The sequence below is a fragment of the Onthophagus taurus genome, chromosome 2 (genome assembly GCF_036711975.1).
Source record: "Onthophagus taurus isolate NC chromosome 2, IU_Otau_3.0, whole genome shotgun sequence".
Lineage (NCBI taxonomy): Eukaryota > Metazoa > Arthropoda > Insecta > Coleoptera > Scarabaeidae > Onthophagus > Onthophagus taurus.
Window position 1 is genome coordinate 748,923 of NC_091967.1, and position 12,448 is coordinate 761,370.

The 12,448-nt window shown below is 32.9% G+C and overlaps 1 protein-coding gene across 5 annotated transcripts in view; it reads right to left on the minus strand.

Annotated features, from left to right (window-relative positions):
- The window catches only part of LOC111421673 (polypyrimidine tract-binding protein 1 heph), a 304,079-nt gene that overhangs the window by 176,776 nt on the left and 114,855 nt on the right, over positions 1-12,448 (minus strand). Inside the window, exon 3 of one of the 5 annotated variants that reach the window (XM_071201571.1) lies at positions 1,318-1,366. The exons of 3 other annotated variants lie outside the window; for them this stretch is intronic. The gene's annotated coding sequence lies outside the window, so the exon portion shown is untranslated. Of the gene's footprint in view, positions 1-831; positions 986-1,317; positions 1,367-12,448 lie in introns of those variants that run through there. One more of the 5 variants, XM_071201570.1, reaches the window with a different exon arrangement.

Below are 12,448 nucleotides of genomic sequence, written 5' to 3' on the forward strand. Positions count from 1 at the left end.
TCATCGCTTAGTATGCAATTTTGGAGGGTGTACTAAATCTATTACTACCATCGTTACCGTATTAATTGATTTACAACTAATCAAGTGTATAATTATGCCCCCTTCATATTGACCTGAATGAGGGGGTCGAACTGTAATTCCCGTGTGATGTCCGCTCCCATCTCCGTTTTGGTCAACAATCGATAAGGATGTTGTCGCCCGAAGGTCGGCGTTTACGGAAATAATCTTGTAAGTACTTAAATTAAGGTGTTACTAATTTTAACGTCAATGTAATAAACCAAACACAACCTTTGTTTACCGATAACACCCCTATTTAAAGACGTGAATAATAATTATTGAGATAATTTCGTTCTAAATCATTACAATCCGTTGTACATTGCGATGACGTGTTAAAACCGATCCGCTGTCACCGAGATTATTTATAAATCCAACCCGACAACGTGGCTTTTTACTCCATCCGTGTTAGATGCCTTTAACACCCGCGGCTTGTAACCCGTTGTTCTGTTGGCACCGATCCCGATGTTTGTCAAAATAGAACTTTACGAGTCGATTTTTTTCTCAACATATTCCGCTTACGCTATGATATACGGCCCATAATAATATCGCCACGAATCTAAAACGCGTATTTCTACTTAACACAAAGAAAGTCAAAAATAATATAAACGACTTTGAAAGCAAAACACGTTCGATGGAGTTATGATCGCATCTTGCTAAGTAGGAAGTTAGATTAGGTGCAACTAAGTCATGCCTAAGTTCCGGGGAAATTAATGTTTGAATATAAAATCATCCGTATTAATGATAAACTTTAAATAGAGAAAAATGATTACTCACGCATTTTGAGGGGTAGTTTCCTACCTAGAATGAAAAGCGTATTCACAGTTTTAATTAAGTTCCGGAAAAAAGAATAAAAACACCACCTTAACGTAAAAACTAATATTGCTTTAGATCAGCTCTGGCTGTTCGTTCTTACAGCGTTACTTTACCATTATTGCTCCTCGGTGGGTTAAAGAGTCCACAAGAGGATGTAGTGGAACCAGTTCCTACTAAAAGAGCACCTACTCGGTTTGCTAGGCAGAACAAGAAGAGTAAAGGAGCAGTAAAAGCCTGGTTTACAACCGAGTAAAACCGAAGAGGGCAATGTCCTCAAAATCGAGAGTGTCACGGTAGGAATTCAGTTTCGTTACTAGTGACCCGCTTGGACCGGTCGTGGCCCAATTCTGACCCAACTCTGGCCAAGTCACGATCTTAACCGACCAGGTATTTGTTAAGGTTTATGAATGAAATAAAATTTCCTTTTTTTAATTCAACAGTACTTACTACTACAATCTTCGTTTTGAATTAAATGTGACCCGTATTTCATCCGTACCTGTAACAGAAAAAGAGAAAAAATAGTTTAAAATACATAGACTTTGAAGCAAAGCAAAAAGTTGCAATTCATTTATAAAACAGTGTGCTTCAAGTTTAACCACTCGTCTCGTATTAAGATTAATATCACCGTTGCCACGTTTCGACGCGTCAGCTCTTCGGGTTGGGGGGTGCACACGCCCCACCGGGCAGGCTGTATTAATTTTAATTAGGAATAGCGACGAGCAGATGAGCGGCTCATCATCATTATCATCTACTTCCGGAAGCTTTGTTCGCGCACCATCGAAAATGCAATGTAAATGTCGTTATGATATAAAGCCTCTATGCATTTAAACTATATCGCAAAAGTTAATTAACCGATTAATTAATCAGCTATTAATTAACAAGTTTATAACATTAAAATAAATGTTACAAGCTACATTTCGATGAGATACTAGACTTAATATCGACGACAATCTTGGGCTAATCTCGAATCACTCTCACAATTCTAACATATTGTAATGTTTTACTGTATGTGTCCCACTTGTGTGTGTGGTGACTTTGATTAATTGAAGTAAAACTACAATGTTCGGTTTTTCAAAAGAAAATAGGGTTTTCTTTAATTTCTCTAACTCTAATTAAACTCAGGGTTTTGGGTAAGATCAGTTCAAAAAAAATAAATTTCTTTTGAATTTAAATTAAATTTCTATCGACGAGAGGTAAAACTTTAATAAAAACAGAAAACTACAATAAAATTATCGACTGAAAAATCGATCTGAGAGAACACGTTTATTTTTTATCTTTTTGAGAGAGAGAACAGGGTAGAAAACTCGTTATATCCGTCCTTGAAATAAAAATGGCTAACGTTTTAAATTGAAATCAAACTCGTTGAAAAAATAGTGTTTAAAGAAAGTGAACGTTACACAAGAAAAACTGTGAAAAACTAATGAATTATAAAGGAGACTCTTGTGAGTTGTCTTTTGAGTTTAATTCGTTAATTTTTCTTTTATAGGTTATTCTATGTATTTGTTTATCCATATCACCGTTGTAGAATTAAGGTAAATATTAATTAAAATTATATACTATGGTGATTATTTATATATTTGTCTTACTAGTTTCGGTTACATTACCGTCTTCAGAGACCTCTACAAAGGTAAGTATAAAAATTATTCATAATTATATTTTTTTATAGGTTAACAAAAGAGAAACTAGTTTCTATAAACGTTGGGAAATGAATGTTTGCTTATCATTATATCTATTCATGCACTAAACTACAATTATCTATCACAAAAACTAATATTAATAAATAAACTCGCCAATTATTATATGTGTGACAAGTTGGGCAAATGAGTTATTTCTAGGTTATGAACAATTGAAAAAATAGGAATCTGTATTTAATTTATAAAATTTGAGATAAAAACAAATTAAATTATACTATTGTTTTCGCAATCAATATTCAAAGTTAAAACGATAAAAATCTGTATATCCACAACAAATCCAAACATCACAAAACTGGAATAAATAATTCTATCTTTTCTTTATATAAAACTATAAAAAGCATAAATCTTCAAAATGAAACAAAATTAACATGGGAGGTACATTCGAAGTAAATTCAAGATTAAGGGGATTTGGGGCATGGGTTCTCATCAATGCAGTAATCGAGTCGCCACCAAACTCGATTCTCTCTTTTGATGAGAAAAGTGCATTATTTTGGGAATGGGTTTTTTAAACAGCAATATAGTGGTGTTTTTTGTGGTAAAATCTATTTCAATGTTTGCGTTGTTATGTTTAAACTTATTAATTTCGTAGAGTTCTAGTAGTTCCATGTGAAGGCTCTTGTTCATTTGATGTATTATTTTGCTATTTTTCCTTTCATCAAAGTTGTGATTATTATACATAAGATGTCTTCCAAAATTTGAGCTTTCTCTAGTTTTGTGTTCTTTGATTCTCTGGATAAGGCTTCTACCAGTCTCTCCTATGTATATGGCTCCACAAGTGTCACATTCTAGTTGGTATATACCACTTTTTTGTAAAAAGTCTGTTTTGTCTTTGTTATTAACTATTTTATTCTTGGTGGTGTTGCTAGATCTGAAGGATAAACAGATCTATATATTTTTTGAATTTTATGGGAAATTTTTCCTGGGTAGGTGATGGCACGATAAATAATATTATTATTTGTATTGTTATCGTTCCTCATAGAAGTTATATTGAGTAAAGTGGTCTTTTGTTGTATTTTATCAATCAGTTTGTGTATGTTATATTGTGGATAATTATTGTTTTGGGCTATTTGTTGTATAATATTAATTTCTTTTTCAAATTCTTGTTGGGTAAGGTGGGAATTTAAGGCTCGCCAAATATATGCTCTGAAAGAAGCATATTTCTGGTTTTCGTGATGATGAGATTCGTAGGGTATGATACAGTCGGTTTGCGTAGGTTTGCGATAAATGGAGAATTCTATTGTGTTATTATTTCTGGAAAGCGTGAGGTCCATAAAGTTTATCTTGTTTTCATTTTCAATTTCAACCGTAAATTGTAATTTATTGTGCAGAGTATTTATATAGTTGTGCAGATCACTTATTTTTGTTTCATCATCAATGACAACCAAAATATCATCCACATACCTGGTCCATAAAAGAATGTGTTTATTGTAGGGGTTGTTTTCATTGATAATCTTTTCTGTTTCAATTTTATTAAGAAAGACATCTGCGAGAATGCTGCTTAGAGGTGAACCCATTGGAAGTCCATCATTGTATTTATAGATCTGGTTGTTGAATTGGCAAAAATTTTGTTTTGTACACTGTCTAAATAAGGTTAAAATATTTTTGATGTCGTCTTCTTTTGTAAAGGTATCTTGAATAATTTCTTTAATTGTTTCTAAGGTTTCTTTAACTGGTATATTTGTATATAAGTTTTTAATGTCAAATGATAAAATTTTGTATTTATTGGGTAATCGTAGGTTAGTAATTAGGGAGATAAGTTGATTTCGGTTGATGATTGTATGTTTGGGTTGAAAGTTTATGTAGTTTCTCAAAAAATTAACTAATATTTTTGATAAGTTATATGTGCTGGAATTGAGTGATCTTCTTTGTGTAATTTTATGAGTGAATATAATTTTGGGATTTGAGGATTCATTATGTTCAACGTTCTTTTGTTACCTGTTATTTTATAAAGTGTTTCTTCACATTTTTTAATGGTATTTTTTGTTTCTTTATGAAAGGTTTTAGTGGGGTCTTTTTATAGGTTATGTTAAATAAAAAAAATAAATTATCAACCGACTCACTGCGAAGAAAAAGGGTTTGGATTCAATGTGATAACAGGATAATGGATTCCTCGTCATTTCAGGTCTCTTTTTCGGTTTATTCTGACGGATGAGTGGACTGCTTGTCCTTCAGATTTGGATAACTTCGAAGATGTTTCAGGAGTTCTCGTATAGGTTTGAGGTTAGTTCAATTATTTTATAATTTTGAGGTTATCTTTTTCTTTTACTGTCAATCGACGTGAATTCGTTGCTGGTCAGATGACGACTCTCTCCTGTTTGATTGCGATTTCCTTTTATACTCGGCCCCCCTCCTGTTCCTTCCTCGTTTCTGATTGGTTCTTAGGTTCGCGCCTTTTTCAAAAATTTAAAATGTTTGCATCGAAATTAGCGTCATCTCTCGGATTTTCTTGGAACTAACCTTCAAAATTAAATTCTTTTTCCGTTAATTTCTCCTTTATTCCTTTATGAATCGTAATAAAACTTCGTATTCATCGTTGTCTTTTCTTGTTTTCAGATATACATTGGAGTACACGCCAAATTCCATCAATGAGTAAAGTTAGAAAAATTCAATTTTAAATCAACGATTTCTTCTTCAAAATAACGTTAAAACATCAAAGGATGGATGAAAAATGTGCTTTAGGAGCTGAACTAATTTAATTGATACCTCTGGAAGCAAACTAAACGGTTTTAAATAAGATTTCTACCAACAAAAATTTCTTTGTCAAAATTTTATGGTTATGTTTTTCTCGATGAACTATGAAATGGTTATTTTTATCACAATATTATCTCAAAATCGAGCAATCCGAGTCCGATTAACAAAAAAATTGATCGAAAAAATGAAAATTGATGAAAAATTGAAAATTGAGATTCCGAGGTGAAGCAGCTGATCAAAAATATACAGTGTCCACCAAAAAGTAAGCAACACTCGTTTCATTTCTGTTCCAATGTATCTATAGTTCGTTTTTTTTCTATAATACTTGTCAATGTACATTTTTTAGGGTTTGTGTTGGTATTATCTAGGACCCTTATAAAATTTATGTTGTTTTCCTGATTTTTAGTAACATTTTCAGTAACTAAATAGTCGAGGTTAAAATACTAATCAATTTTTAAATAAATACAATTTTAACGAAGTACATATTTGTTGTAAAAACGTGCTACAAAGTAATTAAATAGAACAAAACACCTTTTCTAGGTAAATAAATGGCAAATAAACACCGCACAACATATTTTATGCACCTTTTCTTTTTGAATAACGAAAGCTCAAACATCAGTGTGACATATTTATTTCAAAACATGATAAAACAAAACTCTCTGTTAATTTTGCCAACTTTACATCAATTTGGCAGGTATTATAGAAAAAAAATGGATTATACGTTTCTGAAATTTAGTTCATATAGAAGGTTCATACCCATCTTTCTAAACGAAGCGATGGTACGGATGGTTAGAGAATTGTTACATGTTATCTTGCTTTTTGGATAACAGATCGTATTTGTATGGGTACCAGGTCATATCGGCATTGAGGGTAATAAAAGGGCAGATAAAGCAGCAGGACACGGGTATGTCGTCATAAGGATGTCATAAGGCAACTTAAAAATGACTAGCAACACAATGAAAGTTTTCTACGCTGTATCAAACCCTTAATAAAACCTTAGAATCAGCCCATTATCTTCAATAGATCAGAATAGGTGAAACTAGCGAGATTACATTATTTGTTAAAACGAGAACCAAGACCTGTATGTTTGGGCTGCGAAGTTCATCTCACGGTAATGCATATCCTAGACTGTGAATTATATGCCAACGAGAGACAATTACATAATATCTCATGTCTGGATGATGCATACGCGAATCCTGTTAATTTGGTTGAATTTTTTAAGTCTAATGATTTGTTCCATCAATTATAAGTACGATGAGCGCTAAAAATCTTTGTTATCGAAGCGCTTCTAATATCAATAATAATAATAATACTCGTAGCACATGTTTATTTGCAGTGTCACAAATAATCTTAAAATTTGATTAATTGAATTAGAAAACTCATAATTTGTCTTGACAAGTGAGTGAAAAATTATTAAATTTATAATTATAGTAGAATTTGAAACGTGACTGATTCATGGTCATCCATGGGGCAATAAATTTGTTTTAAAGCTGAAGGTTAAATTGAAATGAAAGTGCCAAAATGAAGCTGTTTATCCTTTTAAAGTTGTAGAAGATCAACAAGTTAACTAAAGTAATTGTAATACTTGATTTCATTTATTTTCGAAACGTTTATAACTGAATGTACATAACATTTTAAAAACATCGGCTCGTTTTGAAATAACCCGTGATAATCGATACACGACCATAAATCTTGTTGAATGTAATCAGAGGGACAGCGGACCATCGCACACAAATACAGTTTAAACGGCCATCAGTTAATCCGGGTTTAGTCAATAGCTGCATTAATTTTTGGCGCATTTTAACCAGGCTCTGCCTCGCCCGACCGTACGATATTCCCCCCACCGAATTTGGGAACATAACTCGATAAAATTGGTCGTCCTATATAAACGATTCGAATTAATAATTATTGTTGTCGGTAATTAATGTATACGAGACGGAGTCCGGGACCCGGATTTCGGGAAACTGGCGATTAACGCGCTTCGAACGCGATTAGCGCACAATAAAACGGAAAACTTTACGCGCACGACAATTAATAACGATAACAGTAACAATAACGGTAATTCTGGCAACGCATCTCTGTTATATTTGTCCAATTCGCGGACGTTTATTTAGTTTACATTGTGTGATTTCTTTCGGTACAATTGTATATGCGGTTTACCGCACGTGGAAATTAGTACGCGATTATATTCAGTATGATATTCATTTTTGCGGTCATTACTGTGGTTTTCGTTACTATGCTTTCGAAACATGACAAATTTAATAATTGCAATTATTAGGTAAACCATATTATATTGTGCAATGTAATTAACATCAGACGTTGAGGATGATGTATTGTATCATTCTTATTACATGACCTGGCTAAACTCGAAAGTTTCTAGTTCTAAGTCTAGTGTTAGTTCTAGTTTTCTATGTATACAGTTTGCGAATCTTGAAACCTTTTACATTACATTACAATACATAGACTATATATCGGGTAGATGGACCAACTAACCTTGCACCGCGACCTCCGCACATAGTCGACATTCAACATCATCGATTAAATCCAACAAGTTGAGGTGTGCTTTTAATCGGCATTGCCCAGTAAAGACACCCATTAGAACTTGTATGCTGTTACGGGCATGCAGTTTGGCAGTGGCGATGTTAATAAACACCAAAGTCGCTCTTCAGCCCACTGTCCAATCCTATGTTTGGCTATCGCAAATGATACACCAACTGCTGATTTCGGCCCCACAAACGCTTTAGCGCTACCTTCTCGTGCTAGCTCATCTGCTGCTTCATTGCCAACAACCCCAGAATGACCCGGAACCCAGATCAGAGAAACTCTGTTATCACAACTCAGTGTGTTTTATGTATAAGATACTATGATACAGCAAACGACAATCTATTTGGCAGCATTTGAAGAGTAATCGTACCAATTTAGAGCTTTTTTGAATGAACGTTTGCTGATAATTGCCAAGAAAAATTTTAAATCAAAATAACTCGAATAACTTTTATCAGTCTACTTATTTTTTCGCATATAATTGAAAGGTGCAATAAAAACTATAGCATTCGATTTAAAATAACGAAGTTGTGGTCTACTTCCGAGGGACCGGAAGTGCTACATATGTTTCGAATCTAATGATTCTTCTTCTTTGGCACGACTAAAATTTAAGAAAAAACAACAGGAAATGACATATAAGTATTACATAAAGATTTGGAGTTAAAATTATAAAATATATAATAAAGGTAATTTACCGTCAAAAATTAGGTTGTCTGATGGAATCGAACATTCAAAACCGTTTGTAAAACATTTAATTCTTAATAAAATCACAACGTGACAATCTTACGAAGAAAACAGATATCACATCGAAGGTTAAAACACGATAGAATAAGAAAAGTGGAGTGCAATTAAGCATGTGCAGGTTTTTAAATTGATATTATTCATCGGGAAAATGTGTGAAAAGGCAGTTATTTTTATTTTTACAGGAAATTCAAAAAATGTCTATTGTTATTGGTATCAACGAAATCGTTCATTAGTATGTTCTTTTTGTTATTAATGTTAATGTGTTTTAAGGTTCTTCAGCAGTTTTATGTTTTCTGCAGGAATGTTATGTGACATTTCTTTTTTATGTTTAAAGACAGCTGAGTTTTCTTTAGAGGAGTGTTCTTTGAAACGGGTTAAGATGTTCCTACCGGTTTGCCCTATGTATATTTTTGGGCAGTCTGAACAGTTGATTTGATGAGTTCTTCATGTTTAGGTTTTTGTTTGTTATTTATGAGCAGTTTACTAATCTTATTAATCTTGTACTGTGGATACTTTCAAATATATACAACAACATTCATAGCAATCAGAAAAAAGGCCCCGCTTAAAGTAGAACCCTGAGGAACGCCATTTTCCAACAAATGCTCCGATGAATGCTACGAGTAAAGCTCCCCAATAATTAAAACACCATTTCGCTTCCACAGTCATGTACAGGGTGGGCAAATTTGGGTGTTATTATAGGCTATCTCAGAAACTATAAGAGATACGAAAAAAGTAGGTGCCATGTCCCGGTTTCTTTTTTCGAGACTAACCCAATCCCGCAAACACCAAACCTCTATCTTCTTTTGTTTTTAAGTTATAGCCAAAAAGTCAAATTTTCGTGATTTCAAAAAATTGCTCATATTTCGTTTATTTTTAAAATTAGAGGAATGAGGTTGATACGTTCTTAAGACACTTTTTTAAGTAGAATATACTGCCGTTGAAAAATTTTAAAAATATTTGATGATTTTTGAGATACAACACAAAGTTGTATTTTTTTAAATACAAACTATAGTAGATTATGGTGTTACTGAAAAGAGCATATTTTTAGCTTTCCAATGATGTATTGCACGCATGGTGTATTTGAGGAAAATAAGCGTTATTTTTTAATTCTAAAATATTAAAGATTAATATTCAAAATTTTAATTATAGTAGGCGAGGAAAACGTTAAATGCCACTTAGTTACTATAGTAACGTGAGTTTACTGATCATTTCATTCATGAATTTTTCGAAACGAGTTTCCGGCTTAAAAATTCCTCATTATTTTTAAATACATAAAGCGATAAAATTAAAAAATGATTCTTTGAAAATGATAGATAAGGCTCCATATCCCATATAAACATCGTTTCAATGGAAAGTCCACTGCTCAGTTTATGATCCCTAATCTTCCTCTATCTCACCCAATTTCAAAAGAAAAGGTTGCTAATATGAAAAAACTTCTAAATCGCATGGTTGGGGAAAACTGGTAAGATACTACCGAAGATTTCATTCATTGATACCCAACTGTTCTAACCTTACAACCAGTAAGTTTAGTAGAAGAAGATCACATAGTCTGTGACTGTTTACTTCCTGAAGTTGTTGTTCATATTTAATTATTCATTAATTAATACGTTTCTTATATGTTTTTAATAAACAAACTTTATCTACTAAATCATTTTTATTGGTGAACAAAGTCAGGGATAAGACACTGCGAAATTTAAATCAACTATTCAAAGTTTTTATTCGTTGGTACAAAACCAACTTTATCCTGCATAAAGCTAGGTGTCCACTTGAGAGAAACTTCTGAGAGTAACTCTCGATATCTACTCTCAACTCTGTGTCCACTTGAGACTGTTTTAGCTTTCCGAGAGCATCTATAAAACTTCCGAGAGCTTCCTCTCAGACAGTTCTCTCAGGACCGTGTCCACTAGTGAAATGTGTCCGTGCTGTGGAAAGTAAAATTTATTTTCTTTCAGTGCTTGGTGTTTGTAAACATGGATGTAAACAAAATTGCAAGTGCAACAGTGTTGTACAAAATTTCAAAAAAAAAAAAACAAACTGAAAAAAATAAAAAGAAGCTGTTGGGTGAAATCATGGATTTGGCGTAGATTAGAGCTGGGTGTCAACAAATATCTACATTCGTTGTCAAATTGTTAGTTATTTGGCATACTGGATTCACAAAAAAGTGAACTCGATTGCTTTAATGGCACTTATAAATGCAAACTATAAGTTTATTGTCGTACACGTGATAGCTTAATAGTGGCTTGGCAGTATTTTGGAAAATTATTAGAAAATATAAATTTAAACGCCTCAATTGTTGTAAGAGACTAGATATTGCTGGCAGAAGACTAAGTACTACTAATGAAAGACTAGATGTTGCAAATGAAGCAGATTCTTCTTACAGAAGACTGCACACTACTACCAGAAGACGAAATACTGTTGGTAGAAGACTAGATATTGCTGAAAAAGATTAGATATTGCTGGCAAAGTACTAAGTATTGCTAGTGAAAAACTAGATATTGCAAATGAAGCACATCCTTCTTACAGAAGACTACACACTACTACTAAAAATCAAATACTTTTAGCAGAAGACTTAATTTTACTGTCAGAACACCAAATTATGTTGTCAGAAGTTACTATTACTAATGGTACAAATCCCGTTTAAATTTCTGTCCAATACTTGTTAAAATTGCATCCTTCGCTTCCCGATTTCTGTGTTCATTAGATGTGATATTCCAAAGAATTGAATTTTCTTCATACACTTCAATTAATTCAAATATTTCTTTTTGGGACTATTTTCTTTTATGTGTTATCTTTAAACGTGTTATATTGAGAAAACTCGCAGCTACTCGCAGCAAAATTCGAACCTTGTTTGGTTTTTGACAGTTACTCTCACGATAGATAAATTGTGCGTGTCCGCTTGAGTACAAATCTCAACGTGTTTACTCTCCGAAAGTTTGTGGGGACTCTCTGATAGTTACTCACAGATGCGTGTCCACCAGAAAATATACTCTCGATAGCTTCTCTGGAGAGCATTTCTCGCAAGTGGACACTTAGCTTAATGGTACAAGACCAACTTTCTGTCATATTCGTGCAAAACCATACAGCAATTAGGTAGTAATTACTGTCCGAACCCGCCTACTATAATCAAAATTTTGAACTTTAGCGCTTACTATTTTGGAATTGAAAATTAACGCTTATTTTCCGCAAATACACCATACATGCGATACATCATTGGAAAGCTAAAAATATGCTCTTTTCATTAACATCATAATCAAGTATAGTTTGTATTTAAAAAAATACAACTTTGTGTTGTATCTCAAAAATTATCAAATATTTTTAAAATTTTTCAACGGCAGTATATTCTACTTAAAAAAGTGTCTTAAGAACGTATGAACCTCATTTCTCTAATTTCAAAAATAAACGAAATATGAGCATTTTTTGAAATCACGAAAATTTGACTTTTTGGCTATAACTTAAAAACAAAAGAAGATAGAGGTTTGGTGTTTGCGGGATTGGGTTAGTCTCGAAAAAAGACACCGGGACATGGCACCTACTTTTTTCGTATCTCTTATAGTTTCTGAGATAGCCTATAATAACACCCAAATTTGCCCACCCTGTACACCGTGTTTCAAGGGATATTTCGCAACCACCAAATCAATCGAAAGACCACGATTAGCACTATTCTGAAATCACTAACGTAATTACATAGTTAACATCTTTATGGATCTAATTAATGCAAAAAAGGCGATAAAGCTATATCAAGTTATATAATATATTTTGAAATAATTCATTTAATTTTGGTAGTAAATCTCAAAACACAAAAATTAAATAACAGGTACGTCAATAAACAACCCCTTTTTTCCTTTATAAACATTCAAATGGAATGTTTTGAATCGTTTTTCACAAAGCGGATCGTTTCATTCCCAAAA